This window comes from Natrix helvetica (assembly GCF_964273705.1).
Source record: "Natrix helvetica genome assembly, chromosome: 1".
Lineage (NCBI taxonomy): Eukaryota > Metazoa > Chordata > Lepidosauria > Squamata > Natricidae > Natrix > Natrix helvetica.
In genome coordinates this window covers 19,605,817-19,625,768 of record NC_138548.1, presented here as the reverse complement: position 1 = coordinate 19,625,768, position 19,952 = coordinate 19,605,817, and the positions used below count along the sequence as shown (strand labels likewise).

At 45.1% G+C, this 19,952-nt stretch overlaps 1 protein-coding gene across 1 annotated transcript in view; it reads right to left on the bottom strand.

The window, feature by feature from the left end:
* Positions 1-19,952, bottom strand: part of ELL (elongation factor for RNA polymerase II) — a 65,293-nt gene that overhangs the window by 31,563 nt on the left and 13,778 nt on the right. The window lies entirely within an intron of this gene.

Sequence of the window (19,952 nt, the reverse complement as noted above, 5' to 3'; positions counted from 1 at the left end):
GCTAAGCATTAACAGTAATGTTATTCCCTTTGAACTAAAGCAGACTGAATAATAGATTGGACAGCTATAAAAAAGACGCATTCTATCCATTTTAAGAGTTTTAAAAATCTATTTTTTTTAAAAATGTAACTGACTTCTGTTTGCCATTGCTATGAGTTCATGTATCAGCCACAAAAACCAAAAGGGACTTTCATGTACAAAGAGATTTATTCTGAAATATCAACTGCCAAAATAAAGCAATAGGGAAGGGATGCATTTTCTTCACAATGTCTTCCAGTAATACCTGATTGGCTGGCTAGGGAATTCTGGGAATTGAAGTCCACATATTTTCAGGCTGCCAAGGATGAGAAACAATGTTTTCCAGGGCGCTGCTCTGAAGAGTCCAAGCAAGGGTTAAATAGAGCCAATCTGCCCAGAACTGAATTGAAATTTTAAGCCACGCCTCTGGTGCTGACTATCTTCAGTTTTTTTTCAATTCAGCTAGCCCAGTGGACGCGCTTTCGAGTTTCTCTTCAATTCTACAGATTACTCCTAGAGTTAAAAGTAGGGAAATAATTTCCTTAATTGTGTCCACTACGAGCAGGCTTGGTGAGAGAAAGTTCCTTTCCTTTTAATTGGCTATTTGCTCATCTGTTGGTCCTCCTGGTGTGCTGGGCTCGCTCGGGCACCGTAGGGCTATAGGCAGCTGTTGTGGGAGGCACGTGGGTCAGAGTGCCGATGCCAGCGCTGTCGCAGCACCTCTGCTGTGGTAGGGATCCCCACTGAAGGTTCCGTTGCAGCCGACTGCGCTTTGCAGAAGCCGATGTTCGGCGTGGTTCTTCGGGGCTATCTAGTTCTGGTGGCCATTTTGGGCTGCATGACTGGCACGGCGGCCATTTTGGAAAACCGGAAGTTCTGCCCGCCATTTTGTTTGGCCAGTTTCGCTTTCTGAGCACATTGCCGCAGCTGCCTGGTCGCCTGACTCGTTGCAGGTCGCTGCGTGGAGGCTCTTTGTCCGGTTTTCGCTGGCAATTTGACTACTACCCTTGTAAATCCATCAGCTTGGTGCAGCAACGGATCATGGCTTACCTAGGTCGCCTTCCTTACCTGACCTGCAAGGTGCAGAGAGCTGTTAATGCTCGCACCGGTATCCTGCTTGGCTGGATCTGATCTCAGTGGCCTTCTGTGTCTCTCTTCTGAGTGCTTGGGTCCACGGTCTGCAACTGTGAAGGTGGTGAGTGGAGGTAGTCCCTGCCTGTTTCAGTTAGACCCCAACCTTTGAGCCATGGCAGATCAGATCCCTGAGAATTCAGAGCAGCTTGGGCCCTCTTCCAGAGCATTCACCAGGCAAGCTGGCAAGGCTGCCCAGGAGTCCATCAGGGGCAGCAAACCCTATTCTAGGCCAGGACCCAAGTAGGGATCAGGCCCAGATAGGGATGCCATCCATCGCCAAAAGGACTTAGAGAAGCATTTTTCCAAGGCTCAGCAGCAGGCCCAATCCTCCCAGTTGGTGTCTCCAGTGGAGCCCTCCATGGGGGTTTAACCAGATCAGGGGCAGCCCATTTCTGATAGTGATGAGGAGGGCCAGGAGTTCTCTCCCATTGCTTCCCTTGCCATGGCAGCTTGTCCAGGTCCATCATTGGCTGACCAGATCGATCTCTTCCCTGTCCTTCAGACCTGGAGGAAGGGCCGGTTCCCGTGGGCCTCTTGGCGCCCCAGCAACTGGCCACCCGACTCATTCCAGGGGTTCGACCCGTCGAGGACCAAGGCCCTAACCTTTCAGCAGAGATGCAAGAGGTCATTAACAGGGCTATATCCCAGGGCATAGAGGCAGGCATGCTGTAGCGGGGCAAGCACCCACGCAAGACCCGAAATCTCCAGTCCCAAGATACCCCTAGAGAGGTGTCCTTGACCCAGCCTTCTCAGTCTCCACATTCCTCTCTGGCCAGCGAGGATTCTGACTGGGAGGAGGAGGACATCCTACCTAGGCCGGAGCCTGAGTTTTCAGGGGACGAGGGTGTTGCCTCCGAAAAGCCATCTTGAATAAGGCAAAGGTCTCGACCCACTTGGGGTCTACCCCTCCAGATCAGGTGACTAACGATCCAGATGACCTATCTGGGGACCTCTTTGAGGAGCTTGTGTCGGCCCAAGAGATAGTGCCAGTTCCCAAGCTTTTTCTGAATGTGGTACAAAAGCAATGGGCGCAACCGGCCACCCTTTCTACTCCCAGTAGCAACGATAAGAAGTTGTACATGGTAGATGCCAGTCTGGAAGACTTGCTTAAATTGCCTCCCATTGATTCTCCTGTGGCAGCTCTTACCTCATCCTCTGTGCTCCCCCCTGATTTACTGGAGGGACTCAAGGCAGAGGACAAGAAAACAGAGAATGCCTGCCATAAAACTCATCAGGCAGCTGCTTGGGCGATTAAAACGTCCGCCTTTGTGTCCTTCCTTCCTAGGACCACACTGCTCTGGTTGAGACAATTGTTCACCAAACTTCCAGCCGGAGATACCAAACTAAGGCAGGATGTCAATAAGATTATGGCGGCTACTGAATATACCGCCAACACCACCCTGAGTGCTGCCAAGTTTGCATCCAGGGCCTTGGCGTCCAATGTCACTACCCGTCGCTTGTGGCTCAGGCACTGGAACGTCGATATGCGTTCCAAGTGGAAGCTTGTTTCTGCCCCTTTTAAAGGGGACAAGCTTTTTGGGGAAGTCCTGGACCCGGTCCTTGTAGAAAACAAGGACAAAAAGAAGGTAATGCCATCGGTCACTAAGAAGTCTGACCGTAAGGGCTCCAACTCCTACAGGAGGCAGCCCTTTAAGAACGCGGAACCTTCCATCAGCTCCGCTCCCTTCCATCGGCCATACTCTCAGCAGGCTGACAGGTCCCAGGACCGTCAACCATTTTGCAACAGAGGTTGCAGCAGAATTTCTACAGGCATCCCTTTTGAGGGGGGTCTGGTTTCCGACCTTTCAAAAGATGTAAGCGACCACCACTTGATAGCTCCTTTAGGAGGGCATCTCCAGTTGTTCCACGCCCAATGGGAGCAGATCACGTTGGACCAGTGGGTAATACAGACAATCCGCTTGGGTCTGACTTTAGAGTTTCTCTCCCCTCCCCCCGACACTTCATTCGTTGTCCCACTCCGTGTCCCGTCAAAAGGGCTCTCATGGAACAGGAGATTCAGCATCTCAGGGACATCAGAGCCATAGAATCGGTTCCACCAGGTCAGGAACAGGATTTTACTCCATTCTGTTCCTGGTCCCCAAAAGCTCCAAGGGGTGGAGGGGAATCCTAGATCTAAAAAGATTAAACTATCACATAACTTACCAGAGATTCAAGATGCAGTCCCTGCAGTCCATCCTGGGCTGCATCAGGCCAGGAGACATCTTAACCTCTATAGATCTCAAAGAGGCATACCTCCATGTCCCCATTCGCAAAGCTCACTGCAGGTTCCTGAGATTCGTATATGCCGGCCGCCACTACCAGTACTGGGCCTTGCCGTTCGGCCTGTCATCAGTCCCCAGGACGTTTACAAAGATCCTTGCAGCAGTGGCAGCCTTCCTCAGATCTTGGCCAGTGCGGCTCCATTGTTACCTAGACGATGTCCTCATCCAGTCGTCATCGCCACAGCAGGCGATTCAAGATCTGAGGTACACCATGAAGATCCTTCAGGACCACAGCTTCTCCGTAAATTTGGAGAAAAGTCATATTCAATCAATGACCAGGTTGCAGCACCTGGGCGCCATCATCGACACTGTCACCTGCCAGGTTTTCCTGTCCCCGAAGCGGGTAGCGAGCCTCAAAGAAAGGTCCTACAGGTGCAGCGGTCCCCTCACGCCAAGGTCGTGCAGTTGTCGCAACTCCTAGGGAAGATGATATCTTACCTATCCATCGTCTCGTGGGCAACACTCCATTCTCGTCCCTTGCAGTGGCTCCTGCTGCCCTACCAGAGGGCCAACGAGAGCAGCTCGACAAGGTTGGTGCTGGTCTCCCCAAAGATGGTGGCTGTCTCCAGCCCTGGCGAGGGGCACCCCATTCAGGGAGCCGGTCGGTCTCACCATCACGACGAATGCTAGCCTTTATGGCTGGGAAGTCCACCTCCGCAATCAACTCACACAGGGCAGGTGGTCTTCAGCCAAAGCCTCTCACAGCATCAATTGGCTGGAGCTGAGAGCAGTCAAGTTGGCCCTCATCCATTTCTACCTCGATGTGCAGGGACATCACATGAGTGCTAACAATGTAGCGACAAAGGCACACATCAACCACCAGGGGGGCACTCGCTTATGTTTGATACAACAGGACAGGGTGGTCCTCAGGCTGGACCCAACGTTCATCCCTAAGATCCCTAAGATCAACTCCTGGTTTCATCAGGCCCAGGAGGTCATTCTCCCGGATTTCTGTCCGCATCCAAGGCACCCGAGGGAGAAGCGGTGGCACATGGTCGATGTCCATAAGACACTCCACAAATACGTCAAGCGCATGGCTGTGTTTCGTCGTTCCGAATCGCTCTTCGTTTCTTTCCAACCGGCTTCCCAAGGCCGCAAGGTTTCCTCCTCTACCATCGGACAGTGGTTGAGAGCCTGCATTACCCTCGCTCACGTTCTTCAGTCCAAACCGGTGCCTAGCCACATCATGGCACATTCTACTAGGAGTGCTGCCACCACAGTGGCCTGGGTGACGCAGACGCCGATTGAGGAAATTTGCAGGGCGGCTACTTGTACTTCATTATCTCCGTTTGTTTAGAATTACAAGTTGGACAAGTTTGCTTCGGCGGAAGGGGCTTTTGGGAGGTGAGTTCTTCAGGGCATTCATACCAGTGGAGAGACCCTGAATGCGACTGCTTCCCGCCCTAGTGACATTTAGCTTGGGTATGTCCCTTTCTTGAACTCTCCAGAGCAGCGTCCTGGAAAATGACTATTCTTACTTGAAGGGTCATTTTCAGGGCACTGCGAAGGAGAGTCCAACCCCACCCTTGGGTCTAGTTCCACTGTTTTCTGTGCAGACTTCTGCAGTTCCAGTTGGATATGGTTCTTAGACTTATTGTTGAACTTCTCAGCAACAGTTTCACGCCTTCATTGAAAAAATCTGAAGATAGCCAGCACCAGAGGCGTGGCTTAAAGTTTCAATTCAGTTCTGGGCAGATTGGCTGTATTTAACCCTTGCTTGGACTCTCCTTCGCAGCGCCCTGAAAACGACCCTTCGGGTAAGACAATGGTCAATCTAAACCAGGGTGTCAAACTCAAGGCCCGGGGGCCAGATCTGGTCAGGGTGGGTGGGGCTTAGATCTGGCCTGCAGGGTCCGTCCTGGAAACAGTGAGGCCTGTGGTGCCTCTGGCAGTGAAAACGGAGCTTGGGAGCCTGTTTCGCTAGCAGAGTGGTCAGGCCACCATAGGCGCCCCAACACGTGTGATGTTGAGCTGGCCATGCCCCTACTGCCCCCTCCCCTGACTTCAAACGCAACCGATGTGGCCCTCAATGAAATTGGGTTTGACACCCATGATCTAGGAGACTGCCCTGATTCCCTATAATTACATTTATATTAAAGAAGCTACCCGTTGCACTATAAACCTACTCACCCCCCATTGGCCACTAAAAATCATTCTCAGCCATTCCCATTTAATTATTTTCAACATTTAGCTTTGCTCCTTAAGATCTGATAGGGAAAGGATGCTCTGTATACCCACCATCTCAGAGACTGACTTTCTTAGTAGTACCCCTCCCTCTGCACCAGCCTGGCCCCTGAGGAGAGATGCCCCCCCCAACTGTTGCCCCCTCCCCAACTGTTGATGTTTCCAGAGTTGACAAAGCAAACCTCTTTAAGGCAGCATATGAACTCATTCAACAGGTTAACAGGTTTATTTACAGTTTTTAACAGTTTTATCATTAGTTTTAGGAATAGATTTTATTGTTTTATTTATGCTTTCTCTCGGAAGTTGAAGGTTTCTCTCTAATCAGAAGAGTACGCGTGTATACATTTTGATAAACTAAAAACTAGACATTTTCTCTTATTAAAAGAGAAGCAAAACATTAGCAGACAGTTAGAACAATGAAGCTGTGGGACAACATGCCTCCAGAAGTTGTGAATGCTCCAACACTGGAAGTTTTAAAGAAGAGATTAGATAACCATTTGTCTGAAGTAGTGTAGGGTATCCTGCCTAAGCAGGGGGTTGGACTAGAGGTCCCTTCCAACTCTTGTTATTCTATCATCTACTCAGCCTTCAAGGACCAAGGATTTTTTTCTTCCTACATCCAGCTTCTGAATAAGAAGCAGTTCTGGGATATTAGGCAGAAAGATCAGAAAAAAAGTTACGTAAAAAAATTTTTGGACTAGCAACTTTGCCAAAAGTACAGGTAGTCCTTGACTTAAAAGCATTCATTTAGTGACCGTTCAAAGTTACAATGGAACTGAAAAAGTGACTCATGACCCATTTTTCACATTTAGACGGCCACTACAGCAGCCCAATGGTCCTGTGATTAAAATTCAGATGCTTGGCAACTGGTTCATATTTATAACAATTTCAGTGTCCTCTTCATGACCTCTTGCGACCTCCTGACAAGCAAAGTCAAATGAGGAAGCCAGGTTCACTTAACAACCATGTTACTTACTTAACAAATGCAGTCATTCATTTAACAACTGCTAGCAAGAAAGGCTGCAAAATAGGACAGAACTGACTTTAACTATTGTCTCGCTTAACAACAGACGTTTTGGGCTCAAGCCGTAAAGTCAAGGACCACTTGTGTTTTTGAGGCTACTTTAAAACTAAGACCAGGGAAGGACGATCAAATTCACGATGTAGCACCACCTCCATCAGACTTGCTATCTACCAGCAGCTCAGCAAGGCTCAAGGGAGTTGAGAGTCTCTGGCTTCATTAGGAGCTCCTTCGGTTATGCCGGCTCATGGGTCCCCCTTGAGATGTTGCTGTAGCGCAGCAAAAGAAAGGAACTGGCAGGCTTGCTAGGAATAGCGGCTTAAGTCATCAAGTGCTCTGTCGCTGCAAGATAATAGTGATGATTTCCATAACTGTAGGAGGGGGAAAAAACCATCAGTAGAGAGGCCTCTCTTCTCTCCCAGAGAAAGAAACCACAGAACCGTCTCCGTAAAGGCTTGTTACCTCTTCTAAATTTAAATCTAGAAGCCAGTTGACATATATTAATGGACCACTGTCCAGCCTGCTCTGTTCCTTTCGCTGACGTCTCCCAGGAGGACACCTGATCCAGGTCTGGAGCACATATAAGGCCTTCAACCACACCGCCAGGAATGTGGGATAGAAATAACACTGCACCTCCTATCACGGTGTGCTAGCAATCGTATATAAATGCTCAAGTACCCCCCCCCCGTTGCCTAGTAACTTTCAGATTAGGGACCTCTTCCTCCAGTGCACTTTATACGAGGCTCACTTTGAAGACAACTTGTACTGTAGCTTCAAGTGTCCAAAGGGCAGCAGTCCATCTGCTAACTGGGGAAGTAGATTTAGATATGGACTGCTGATGCTATACAGGAATCACACCGACTATTTTCCTATTTGCTTCCTGGTTCAAATTCAGAACGCTGCTTAATACCTCTGAAGATACACGGTCCATCTCTGGGATTAGTTTATTTTTATTTTTATTTTTTTTATTTATTGGATTTGTCAACCGCTCCCTCTCCCCTAGGGGACTCGGGGCGGTGTACAGACAGAATAAAAACATTATAAAAACATTATATACAGCAATTACAAAACCCCATAAAAACAAATTAAACACAGGTCTGTACAATAGTGCATAGATTAATTAATGATTAAAACCAAATTAAAATACCCCAAAATTTAAAATAACCAGTCAGGAAAGTCAGGGGATTAGATCATGATTGCGATTGGGTCAGGCCAGCTAATTGGAACAGGTGGGTCTTGAGTTCCTTACAGAAGGAGCGGAGATCAGTAATGATTCTAATGTCAGGGGGGAGGTCGTTCCAGAGGGTCGGGCCCATCACAGAGAAGGCCCTACTCCTGGGCGTCGCCCGCTGGCATTGTTTGGCGGACGGCACCCGGAGGAGTCCCTCTCTGTGAGAGCGAATTGGTCGCAGGGATGTATGGGGTAGGATGCGATCCCGCAAGTTACAGGACTATCTCTCTAGACAAGAATCAGTCTGTCTCGGGTGTTCTTGCAAGGAAGGATCTGTTGAGGATTCCCGCCCAGTATGAAATGAACGGAGTGGGGGCTCAGGAAGCTGCATCCTCACCAGCAGCCCCCATGCTTTGCTTTCCAAAGTACAAAATGTCCTGAAGCTCCTGACTTTCAGGAAGACTTTCACGGAGTGCCGGCACTAATTAGCTTCTTTTGTAGTTGCTTGATAGCAGAGAATATTTGTAGTTTGTTAGTTTGCAATTTTTCTATTACCTTGTGCAGATTTGCTAAATGTACGTCTGTTCAGTTGTAACCTGCTTTGAATCCGGAGAAGTACATGAGATATAAAAGGGGGAATGAATAAACAGATAGCTAAATTGGACATCCAGGTATGAGGTCACTGCTATAGCAATAAGCACTTAGACTTATATGCCGCTTCACAGTGCTTTATAGTCCTCTCTAAGCAGTGTACAGAGTCAGCCTCTTGCCCCCAATCAGGGTCCTCGTTTTACCGACCTCGGAAGGATGGGAGGCTAAGCCAACCTTGAGCCACTCAGAATCGAACTCCTAGAGTAAGCAGTGAGTTAGCCTGCAGTACTGCATGCTGACCAATGCGCCCCCAGGGCTCTTCTATACCCCCATAGTGGTTTGTACATAATTACGTGGTCTTACTTATCTTCTGTCATGTTCTCGTAATACATTAAATAATAAACAGATAAAATTCTCCGTCTTTTTCCCCTCCGCAGGCTCTGCCAAGATGCAGCTAATGAAGAATGATAAGGCAGAGCCTCGATAGGAGGGAAGGAGAAACCATTGGCAGAGATATTCCGGGCGTTGAAGACACAGGTTTTTCCTCCATGCGTCAATAAACTGCTTGGTTCTTTGGGGGAACAAGAGAGATTCAAAATATCCAACAGGCTTCACAGGGCGTGCCAGAGAAGGGACCCAGAGGAGAGAAGGCGTGAGGTCAGATGGCAGGACAAGAGCATACTAATAGGCACCCTGGTTGCTCATCAGCCAACAGCAATCACACCGCTGAAGTGGTAATTAGCCAAGCTGCAGCATTTTCCACTACATACAAATAGGAATAGCTGACAGCTTTTGTAGGATACCCGGAAAATCTTAATTTAAGAATGAGACTAGATCAGATGGGCCAATCTAGAGGAACTCACCAAAAGGTATCTGCTTACACATGCCGAGCATATATATAGACTTTCTTGCACTGAATGCTTCATTCGTGAGCAGGGAATAAGCCAACAGGGCAAGAAAATGGCAGCCTTCTTTATCCCCTTTTCATAACTGATATAAAGCAGCATAAAGACATGCGATGTTTAAATAAGGAGAATCTATCCTTTACACTTTTTAACAAGAGCAGTCCTAATAAAAGAGAGCAAAGGAAATGTGTTACTAATGTGAAATGCCTTTGGTAAGCCACAAAGTCAATAGCTGTACGCTAACAGCTAGTGTTTTCAAAGGTTTGTTTTGATTTTTAAATAGAATCTATCTGTAACCCTTGAACAGAGTCTAAGTAACCTGCAGTAGATCAGCAAAACGTCCTAATTCCAACAATCTTAACAGCAACAAAAACTTCTCAGTCCTGGCATCAGATAAAAATTATTTTTGAAACAGAAAACTTGGGGGACAAAACAGGAATGGATTGTTATGAGAAAAAGACTTCTCAACTTGACTCCGGCACTGATTGTACATTTTGGACTGAGCATATGGTCAAGGATACAAGATTCATTCTCAGGGCGTAACTGCTTATCTTGTACCTGCTAGGACACATCACACATCAACACAGCTAGTTGCAATCTACCTATGCTTAACAGCTTCAACAACTGAATTAGTATAATACTTTGAGGCAAGTAAAAATCTGTTTACCTTCTTTTAAGCAACAGTAGTTGGCTTACATTGGATTTGCAATGAAATACTGTTCCACGTTTTTCCCCCCCTAAGCAGTATTACCAACCCAAATATTCCCCATTTAATGTTTGTTTCCTAAACCTAGGTATTTGCGGGATCGCATTCTACCACACACTTCCCTGCGACCGATTCGCTCTCACAGGAAAGGACTCTTCCGGATGCCGTCCACTAAGCAATGCCAACGGGCGGCACCTAGGAGTAGAGCCTTCTCTGTGATGGGCCCAACCCTCTGGAATGACCTCCCCCCCGATATCAGAACCACCACCGACTTCCCCTCCTTTCGACAAAAACTGAAGACTCACCTGTTCCGTTTAGCCGGCCTGGACCATTCATAATTCTTATTCTACCTCCTGGCAGATATATTTTAACTGGGTAATTTTAATTGGGTATTTTAGGATTGTTTAAATATTGTTTTTATTTACTTTACTTTGTACAGTGTCTTATTGCCTCCTCTTCTATGTTTGTATGTTTGTATTTTTCATTTTATGTGTTTTATTTGACTGTACACCGCCCCGAGTCACTTTGGGGAGAGGGGGCGGTATAAAAATTTAAATAAATAAATAAATAAATAAATAAATAAATAAATAAATAAGTACTCTGTGAATTTCTAAAATCTCATTCTATTATATTGAGGCTATTTCTAATTTATCAAGATGGTGTGGAATAGTATTTCTATTCACTAGGATTTTAGCTATCCCATCAAATTTTATATTATATGAAAATTGAAACAAACATGCCTTCCAACACTTCATCCACGTCACTGATTTAAATATTGTACGATCCAGGATTGGTTTTTGTCACAATCTATGCAATCCCTCTCTCCAATTTGCTATCAGGCTTTGCATCAGATCTACATACACACACAAACACACGGGGTAGGTAGTCTTTGACTTACAACTGTAATTGAGCCCAGAATTATAGCCATAGGTCACGGAGGTTGTTAAATAGTGACCACACCACGTTTTTACAACCTTTTTTGGAGGTGATTGTTAAGCAATTCCACGTTGGTTACAGCAGGTTCGTTTTCCCCAATGAGCATTCCTTGCTAGAAATTGGAAGTAAATAATGAAAGCCGGCCCAAAATGCTGAAAATCTGGTCACATGACCATGGGATGTTGCAAATGGCCAGTTGCCAAGTGCCCCAAATGGAACACGTGACTGCATGCATGTGTATGTAGTCACAGCTGTTGGAACTTTGAAAATGAGTTTTAAGTAGCTCTGGGGAGTACCTTGTAACTTTGAGTGATCACTAAGCTGATCAAACAAGGACTACTTGTATATCAATGTGTGTGCCTACTTAGTCTATAAAGTTGTAGTCCCAAATGTCTCCTAGGTGTGAGGTTACTGAAGCTATTTTATTAGTTCAGAGTTCTACTGGATCCAGGTCCCACTTTTCTGTTTCTCCCGGAATTCTGAAGTAATCTGCTTCTGAAAACTGACATTTCTTATCGCTTATCTCATGTAAGAGGGAGGCACAATTCTCAGTGGTTATAGAGCAGCCTGGGTTCAAGACCCGAGCACTGCGCAACGGACTGAACTCCCGTTCCTTGCTGCAGCTCCTGCCCCACCTAGCAGTTCAAAAGCATGTAAATGTGAATAGATAAACAGGTACCACTTCGGTGGGAAGTAACAATGTTCTGTGGCCTCGTCATATAGTCATGCTGGCCACAAGACCATGGAAGCATCTTCGGACAACACTGGCTCCCTTAGCTAAGAGACTGAGATGAGCACGCCCCCTAGAGTCAGACATGACTGCATGGGGGAAACCTTTACCTTTATCTATCTCACCTAAGAGCCCCCAACATGTCCTTAATAAATACATTGTAAGCTAGTAGAAGCAAGTTTATCTGTATCCCTGGTTGAAAGTAAGCTTTACATCAGTGGTTCTCAACCTGTGGGTCGGGACCCCTTTGGGGGTCGAACGACCCTTTCACAGGCGTCACCTAAGACCATCGGAAAGCACATATTTTCGAGGGTCTTAGGAACGGAGACACCAATTTTATGGTTGGGGGTCACCACAACATGAGGAACTGTATTAAAGGATCACGGCATTGGGAAGGTTGAGAACCACTGCTTTACATTTTAAAATAATTCATTCATTTGTATTCATTTATTCAACTGATATGCTGCTCATCTCACATAGAAAACACTCATCCTCCAAGACGCAACATGATCAATGATTGCTACTCAGCAACTCAAAAACCTATGTGGATGTTCAGGAAAAAAAACCTTATTTAAGTTGGAAAGTCTATTAACAATTATGTAAGAATATCACTCCTGCATTGCAAACTTGATGTGGAGGAAGATTTGCGATGAGCAGCGTTGGGAAGCCTCTGGCCGATCAGACATGCTGTAAAGAAACTCACAGCATCCTTCTCTACTAGCTATGCAGAATGTGAATATTAAATGTTGGCAACAACCGGAGGGCTACGGGTTCCTCATCCCTGATTTAAGACTTACTTACAATGAATTTGCAGACATGGCAATATATTATTTACAGCTTATCCACAATTCTAGATCAAGTTTACAAGTTGAGTTGTAAGATTAAGGATTCCAGAAAAGAAAGCAGTTCTAAGTGGGAAAAGGGAGATTTTTTTTAAAAAAAATTATCAGATTATTTGGTTATGAGCAACTGCACTTTTGAACTACGTGTTGCTTACACCGTCTTTCTCATTCAGGTCTAACCATGCATACATGCTCCACAAAGAAAGCCTGAAACTGGCCCCCAGGAACTGGCAAGACAGAAAGCAATAATTCTAGGGGATTAAAACTCTTCGGTGTGTTTTGAAATCATTTTGGTTGCGCAGCAAAAGAAATGCAGAAGCAGGTTAGCAAAATTGCACATTACAACTCAAGCAAGTTAGCATTTTGCAAACTTAGGGCTTGCAAAATAGACAGGAGGATTATTTCTTGTCCCAAACATACAATCTATGGTACTTTCCCCCCCCCCAACCAAAATTCAGACAAAGCCAAACTGGCGGCAAGGAGAAAACCCGGTGCCATAGAAGCCAGACCTAGAGCATTATTGCAGGTTGGTGTGTAAACATCGGTAGCTTAGGGTACGCAAAATATTCCATACTTGAAATGCTTTGAACCTGAAACACTCTGTTCTGGATTTAAAACAGTCTGTTATGATCATATTGGAAGGGTCAGGCATCCCAGAAATGTTTCAATCTTACAGACTTCAAAAAAAAAGCTTGTTCCTACCTTAGCAAAAGTGCTCCAGGTCTATTTTAAAATCAGAATGTTTGGAACAAGAGTGACATTTGATTGGGCCGAAGTAACTATTCCTAACGTGAGCGAGAGTGGTTCAAGCATGGAACATTTCGAACTCCAAATGTATTGCACATCGCCAGCTAACCACAATGCGAACATCCTGCAATAGCAACTGTTTGTTTTAACGGCACAGCTCCTCAGATTAAAAGTTGTTCCTTAACAAGGCAGTGTTTAAAAACAAGGACAAAGACAGACCTGGGACTCTATGACCGAGCACACTGTCTAGACTTCGTTGTGTGAGCTGATGGGTGGGTATGCTTTTATTTGCCTGCGTGTGCAGCTACTCAATGAGCAATGCCAAAATCCTAAGGACACCCATCAGGACGTAATTTGCATAGGATTGCACTGCAAACAGTGGCATTGCTAGAGTCTGAAAATCCAACTTGAGAATGGCAATTGACTGGGGGCAGAGAAAACGAGGCAACAAACAGCTCCAGTATCAACGGTTAGGCCAACACAGATTTCCTCCAGGCTGATACAGATCAATGTAGCATATAACAGAATCAAAGAATAGCCACATAGCTATGCTATAAAACTATTGCATCCTCCCAAATTCACAGCTAGCAGCACCGTTATCTGAACTTGAAAGCTTGGCAAGCAGAAGGTTACAGGACATAGTCCTTGATAAGACAGTCTTATTACAAATAGTAGAAGACTCACAACCAGATTAATTGTGAGCTAAAAGACATAACCCAGGTTATCTGTAAGGTTATCTGGGATGAGCCTGAGCCTCTCGGGTCTTGAAGAAAAATGACAATTGTGGGATGTCAATCCAGGAGGATTCCTGTCCTTCCCAACTGGTGAGTAAACCAAAAGTTGAACTTGAGTAGTAAAGAATACTTATGGAATGTTCCTACTTGCCTTGAAAAAGATAGACAGGTGCCCCTTCAATCAAAAAGCTATCCCTCAATCTTCTAAACAGTTTCCAACCTTTTCTTTTGGGGGAAGGTTGTTGAAATAGAGGTGGATCTGGAACCGCAGAGAACCCTGGAAGTACCTGATTATCTGGACCCTTCCAGATATAAGTCTGAGTCCACATTTGACTGACTTTTGGATGATCTGGGTTGGGATCAGGACAGGGGAAGTGGGGCTGTCCTTTTCAGGCTTCATGTGACAGAAGTCTCCAATCCTTGTCAATGGCCTGTGAGGGTTGGATTTAAAGAGGAGGTTTTCCTTCTGAGTGTGCAGGCCCTGTCAATGGTCGTAGGGAGTGAGTAATTAGGCCAGAGGGCCTTCTACCATTAGATGCCTTCAAGCTAGACACTTCTCCTTCTCTCCTCCATAGAGCCACTGGGTGAATGTATCTACCACCATGGAGTCATCAGTTTGCACTCTGTGTTCTGCATTACATCTCAATAACAGGCTGGACAGGAAATGCAGTTGAGGCTCTGTCCTAGTGCCCAGACTCTGTTGGGTCTGGATGAGGACAAACAGGCTTACATTCAGTTCCCACAAGACCCAGTGCTTTTGGACAAGAAGTCTTTGTCTTCTGATTTCAGGGTAATCTTCCTAAACTCATAGCTCCGTTACATACAGCCATTCTTTGGGTCAGTTGCTTCTTCTTCTTGTGCCATATCCGTCATCGGACATTGGCGATCCTGTTTTTATCAACAGCCGCCTGAAAAAGTGCTGCTGAGTTTTGTCCAAACCAGTACCCTTAGATTTTGAAGCCACAATGTTCTTCTTCTACCTGGACCTCCTTTGCCTTCAATTTTTCCCTGGAGGATTAAGTGAAGCATGACGTATTTTTCAGGGTGTTCCATCACATGTCCAAAATATTCTAACGTTCGCTTTTTAATGGTTTTGATGATTTCCCTTGGCTTTCCCAGGTGGCTTATCACCTCCTCATTTCTAATTTTGTCAACCCAGCTTATACATAATAGCCAGGTCAGTTACAACTGTCCTGAATCAGGAGGCCATGCTCACCATCATTTATACACCGATATCTCATGTGGACTACTGTAATATGCTCCACATAGTGCTTTCCTTGACGACTACCTGGAAGCTTCAGCTGATTCAGAATACAATGCCTCAGAGCAATTATACTGCTGGGTGGTTTTCATATATATATATTTCTATTGCTTAAAGAATTTCCGAGATTACCACGTTGGTTCTGATTGTTTTTTAAACACTCCACAATTCTTGGGGTGATCTTTGAGATTGCCTGCTCCCAGGGATTTTCTACCTGTCCAATACAAAGATCAGGATTGTGGAAGCTAAGGTATTCCCTGTGACACTTTCTGGAAGGAAAAGTTAAGACTTTAAAGAAGGATAGGAAGAGCACTGCTGACTTGGGAGTATTGGAGAAGATTTCTGAGGATAACGTAGACAGTCAAGTAAACAAACTAATGGATGATTGAAATAATCCTTCCCTTGAGCCACAGATGACCAGGCTCAAATTATCATTCTTCAGATACCATTAAAATGAAGAAGTAGTTCTCCGGAGAAGGTTCTAGTGCTGGGAAAGGTGGAAGGGAAGAAAAGAAGAGAATGACCACCACGAAGATGGATGGAACTTAGTTGCAAATGGGGGCCCTATTGGGAGACATGAAAGAACAGGCTAGGGATAGATGGTCATAGAGAAAATCACTCTATATGGTCATGTGGTTACTAGGAGTTGAAAACAACTTGATGACACATAATTAACAATAATAATAAAAAAAACCTTCCATGCAACGTCATGGCAGGTGGCAGCAGCTCTAGTTGACTTAGGAAAAGGTAAACACATTTGGACTGGCTAGTACGTGGATGAGTGGTCAGCATGAAATCCAGAGCAAAGACTAAACTGGCAAGCCACTTCCACATGTTGCCATGAAAACAGTTAAGGAAGTTTCAGGCAGACACTAAGAGTCAAACCTGAGTCAAGGAAGACTTGATTTTACATTTAAAAATTCCAGTATTGCAAATATTTTTTTCCCCTTGAAGGATATTGGGTTTTCTGATTTTAGGACGTTAGTCTACAGAAAAGTTTTATTTTCTGGGGGAAGGAGGAGCCAACGTCACGATGATACAACGTGCGGTCTCGACACTCCGAGACCGCCATTGACACTTTTGCCGCTGGATGGTCCATTTGGACCTAAACCGTCTCGTAGAGGCGGTGATCAGGAAGACGAAGCCTTGCTGGTCTCAGGGACACCGCAAAGTCCCTGATTGACCCAAGGGAAGCTCTTCAAGCCGGCGGTAAACAGGCAGCCCCAGGCTGATGAAGTTGGGACGGCTCCGGAAGGAAGGAAGTGAAAAGAGAAAGTGAGTCCATCTGGTGAGGTATTTTTTTTTCTATTTTGGGAAAGACTGCCCAAAGAAAGTTTTTTTAAAAGCCCAATTAGATCCTGAAGCATGCCGGAGCACCAGAAACCCAAAAACCAGCTGGCCGGCGCACGCAGGCCTGTTTTTTGGCTGTTTTAAGTAGGTTTTTGGGCCATTTTCAGGCCATTTTGGGATTGTTTTTGGGCTGTTTTCAAGCCATTTTTCGGGCCATTTGAGGACCATTAGTGGCCCAAAATGGCCCCAAATTGCCCAAAAATCAACTTTAAAACAGCCCAGAAAACAGCCTGAGGAATGGCCTGGTTTTTTGGATGGTTTTGGCTATTTTGGGGGCTGCTTTCAGGTCATTTTCTGCTGCCCCGGCGCCCGTTAAGGCCAGTTGGCCAGCACACAAGTGCACACAGGAAACCAGAAGAGCAGCTGGCGATGGCGTGCGTGCCCACAGAGAGGGCTCTGCATGCCACCTCTGGCACGCGTGCCATAGGTTCACCATCACAGGACTAGGAACTCATGTAGCATGGCAGGGCTGAGGTCCTCACACAGTGCACTTTAGAATATTTAAATTCAGAGGTCCCCCCTGTGGGCTTCAACTCCCAGAATTCCCCAGGAGTTCAAGTCCACAAGTCTTAAAGTTGCCATGGTTGGACACTCCAGTTTAAGTTATCTTTAATTCCTTATTTACTTTTGTTTTTAGTCCACAATAGATTTACCATTAAGTAAGTACAAGTATAGGAACGTGGTGGCTTAGTGGCTAAGACGCTGAGTTTGTTGATCAGAAAGGTAGACAGTTCGAATCCCTAGCGCTGCATAACGGAGTGAGCTCCCGTTACTTGTCCCAGCTTCTGCTAACCTAGCAGTTCGAAAGCATATAAAAATGCAGGTAGAAAAATAGGAACCATCTATGGTGGGAAAGTAACAGCATTTCATGCGCCATCACCACAGAGATGTCTTTGGATAGCGCTGGCTCTTCGGCTTTGAAACGAAGATGAGCACCGTCCCCTAGAGTCGGGAACAATTAGCACATATGTGCGAGGGGAATCTTTACCTAAGTACAAGCAATGAACTACATTTAATTCTTTACTAAATTAGGATTGGGGAATACAGGAAACCTATAGATATTTACCTGGGGTAAAAGATTCGTTGAAGTTTGTGAGCCAAATTTTTGATTTAGGTCTACAGAATTCATTTACTAGTAGTAACGTTACCCTTTTAAAAAAAAGGAAAGATCTTTTAAAGAAATGTGAAAGTCAGTTTTCGTAGTCAGATTAAGCATTCTGATATTGTATCAGGCTATCATCAAAACAACGAACTCATGAGCACTGTATCTACCACTAATTTTATTTCAGTCCCATATGTAGAAAGCCAGAAAAAAAAGAAAAAAGAATATCATTATGTTTGATACTCAGCAATTGCTAAAATTCTTTCATAATAGCTTCACTTTTCTGCAATAAGTAACTGATTAGAACTTCCTGGATTTTTGTTGCACGCTTTGTTGGCCCAGCTAGAAATAAAACTGTTTAAAATTGCATTATGATGGAATAACGATTACACTGACTTTGTTTAAAGTTATAAACTTTAGAATTCTCCTCTGAGTGCCCTTAAGCACCTACATTCTGCCCTCCGTCACATATGCCTTCCATTCAATAGCCACACAAATAACGGCATTCACTATGAGCAAATCAGATATATTTTTAATTTTTTTCTGATTTACCTGGAGAATTTCAGTTACTCTATTCACTTCAAAAGTGCATTATTCTTTAATAGCGTTCGTTTCCAGAAGAACAAAATCCATTTGAGTCCCATAATTATGGCTCAAAAGAGATTAATATGCAGAAAATATACATTAGAGGTGGTATTCAGCCAGCTGGCGAAACCGGTAGCGGAAATTTTGAGTAGTTCGGAGAACTGGCAAATACCACCTCTGGCTGGCTCTGCCCCCATCTATTTGCTACTTCCCGAGTCCCAGATGATCGGCTGGGCCTTCTTCTGTTCCCCTACACAGGAGAACGGAGCTGGAAAAAAGGTTAATGGGGTGGGGAGGGAATTGGGATTTTGCAGTATCCTTCCCCTGCCACACCCACCAAGCCACGCCACGCTCACAGAACCGGTAGTAAAAAAAAAATTGAATCCCACCACTGATACATGCCCTGGATATTTCCAAGCTGTTTACATTTTCAGTTGTGGCTGGCAAACTCTCTTAGTTGCTGTACATGGTTTCCAGGATCGAGAGAATATGAACTGCTGTAGCAAAACAGCAATGAGAGAGGGCAAATACGCTCCTGTCTCCCTTGCCTGTGGTTCCTGGAAGCCTCTGGTTGAATTACAGTGAGAAACAGGATGCTGGATAAGATAAGAAAAGCCCTGGAATTGGATTTCTTATGTAATACTTCCCTGCCGTTGGTTGTTTTCCTACAGACTCAGTCGATTTGGTCTTCTACATACTGGGCCTTCTCATTTCCACAAGCAGCTGCTACTCGCTCCAACCCCTTCCCCAGAAATCTTTCTGTGAGGCAGGCTATCATATCTCCCCCCCCCCATTTCGAAGGTGAAAGGGCCAAAGCAAAGCCCCCAAACTTGGTTGGCTACTGCAGAAAGGGAAGTCGGTGTTCTCCAGACCCAAATGAGTATATAATTATACTGGTTGTTTAGGGCACAGAATTTGTTTTAAAGCCCAGCCCCCCCAAAAAACCCCGAAGAACAAAAAAACAAATCCCTGACCTTCCTCTGAAAATGCTGCCCTGGTTCTCTCATCTTTCTTCTCCAGGGGCTTGAACGCCAAAACCCACTTCCTTGCTTAATTTATTTTTCACTCTTTGTTATTACAAGCTCCCTATCCCAGCTTTTGGTTCAGTTGGTTTGTTGTAGCAGGATTACATATTTGGTTACAACTCACTGCTTAAGAGAGAAAGCAAGAAAAACATACCTCATCCAAAGAGGAACAAAAATGGCTTATAATATACATCCCGAGTTGGTACCTTCCAGATGTGCTAGACTAAATGTTTATCCCTCTTAAAGAGCATGGCGGTTTATTGGAGCTGTAGTCCAACACATTTGGAAAGCACAAAGCTGGGGGATGCTACTTTACACACAAACAGCTGCCACTCAATGTTTTATCAGTTCTGAAAAGAACCTCAGAAGCTTCATTTCTTTTAATTACCATATTTTTTGGATTATAAGATGCAATGGAGTATAAGACGCACCAAGATTTTGAAGAAGTAAATTTAAAAAAAAAGATTTTTGCATTCTGCAGGCCTCCCAAACCCTCTGCACGCCTCATTTTTTTGTGAAAAACGAGGCATGCAGAGAGTTTGAGAGGCCTGCAAAGTGCTCCTGGGGGCTGGCAAAAGCGAGCAAAAAACGGGCCTGTTTTTTTCAAAAAACAGAGCATGATAATGCT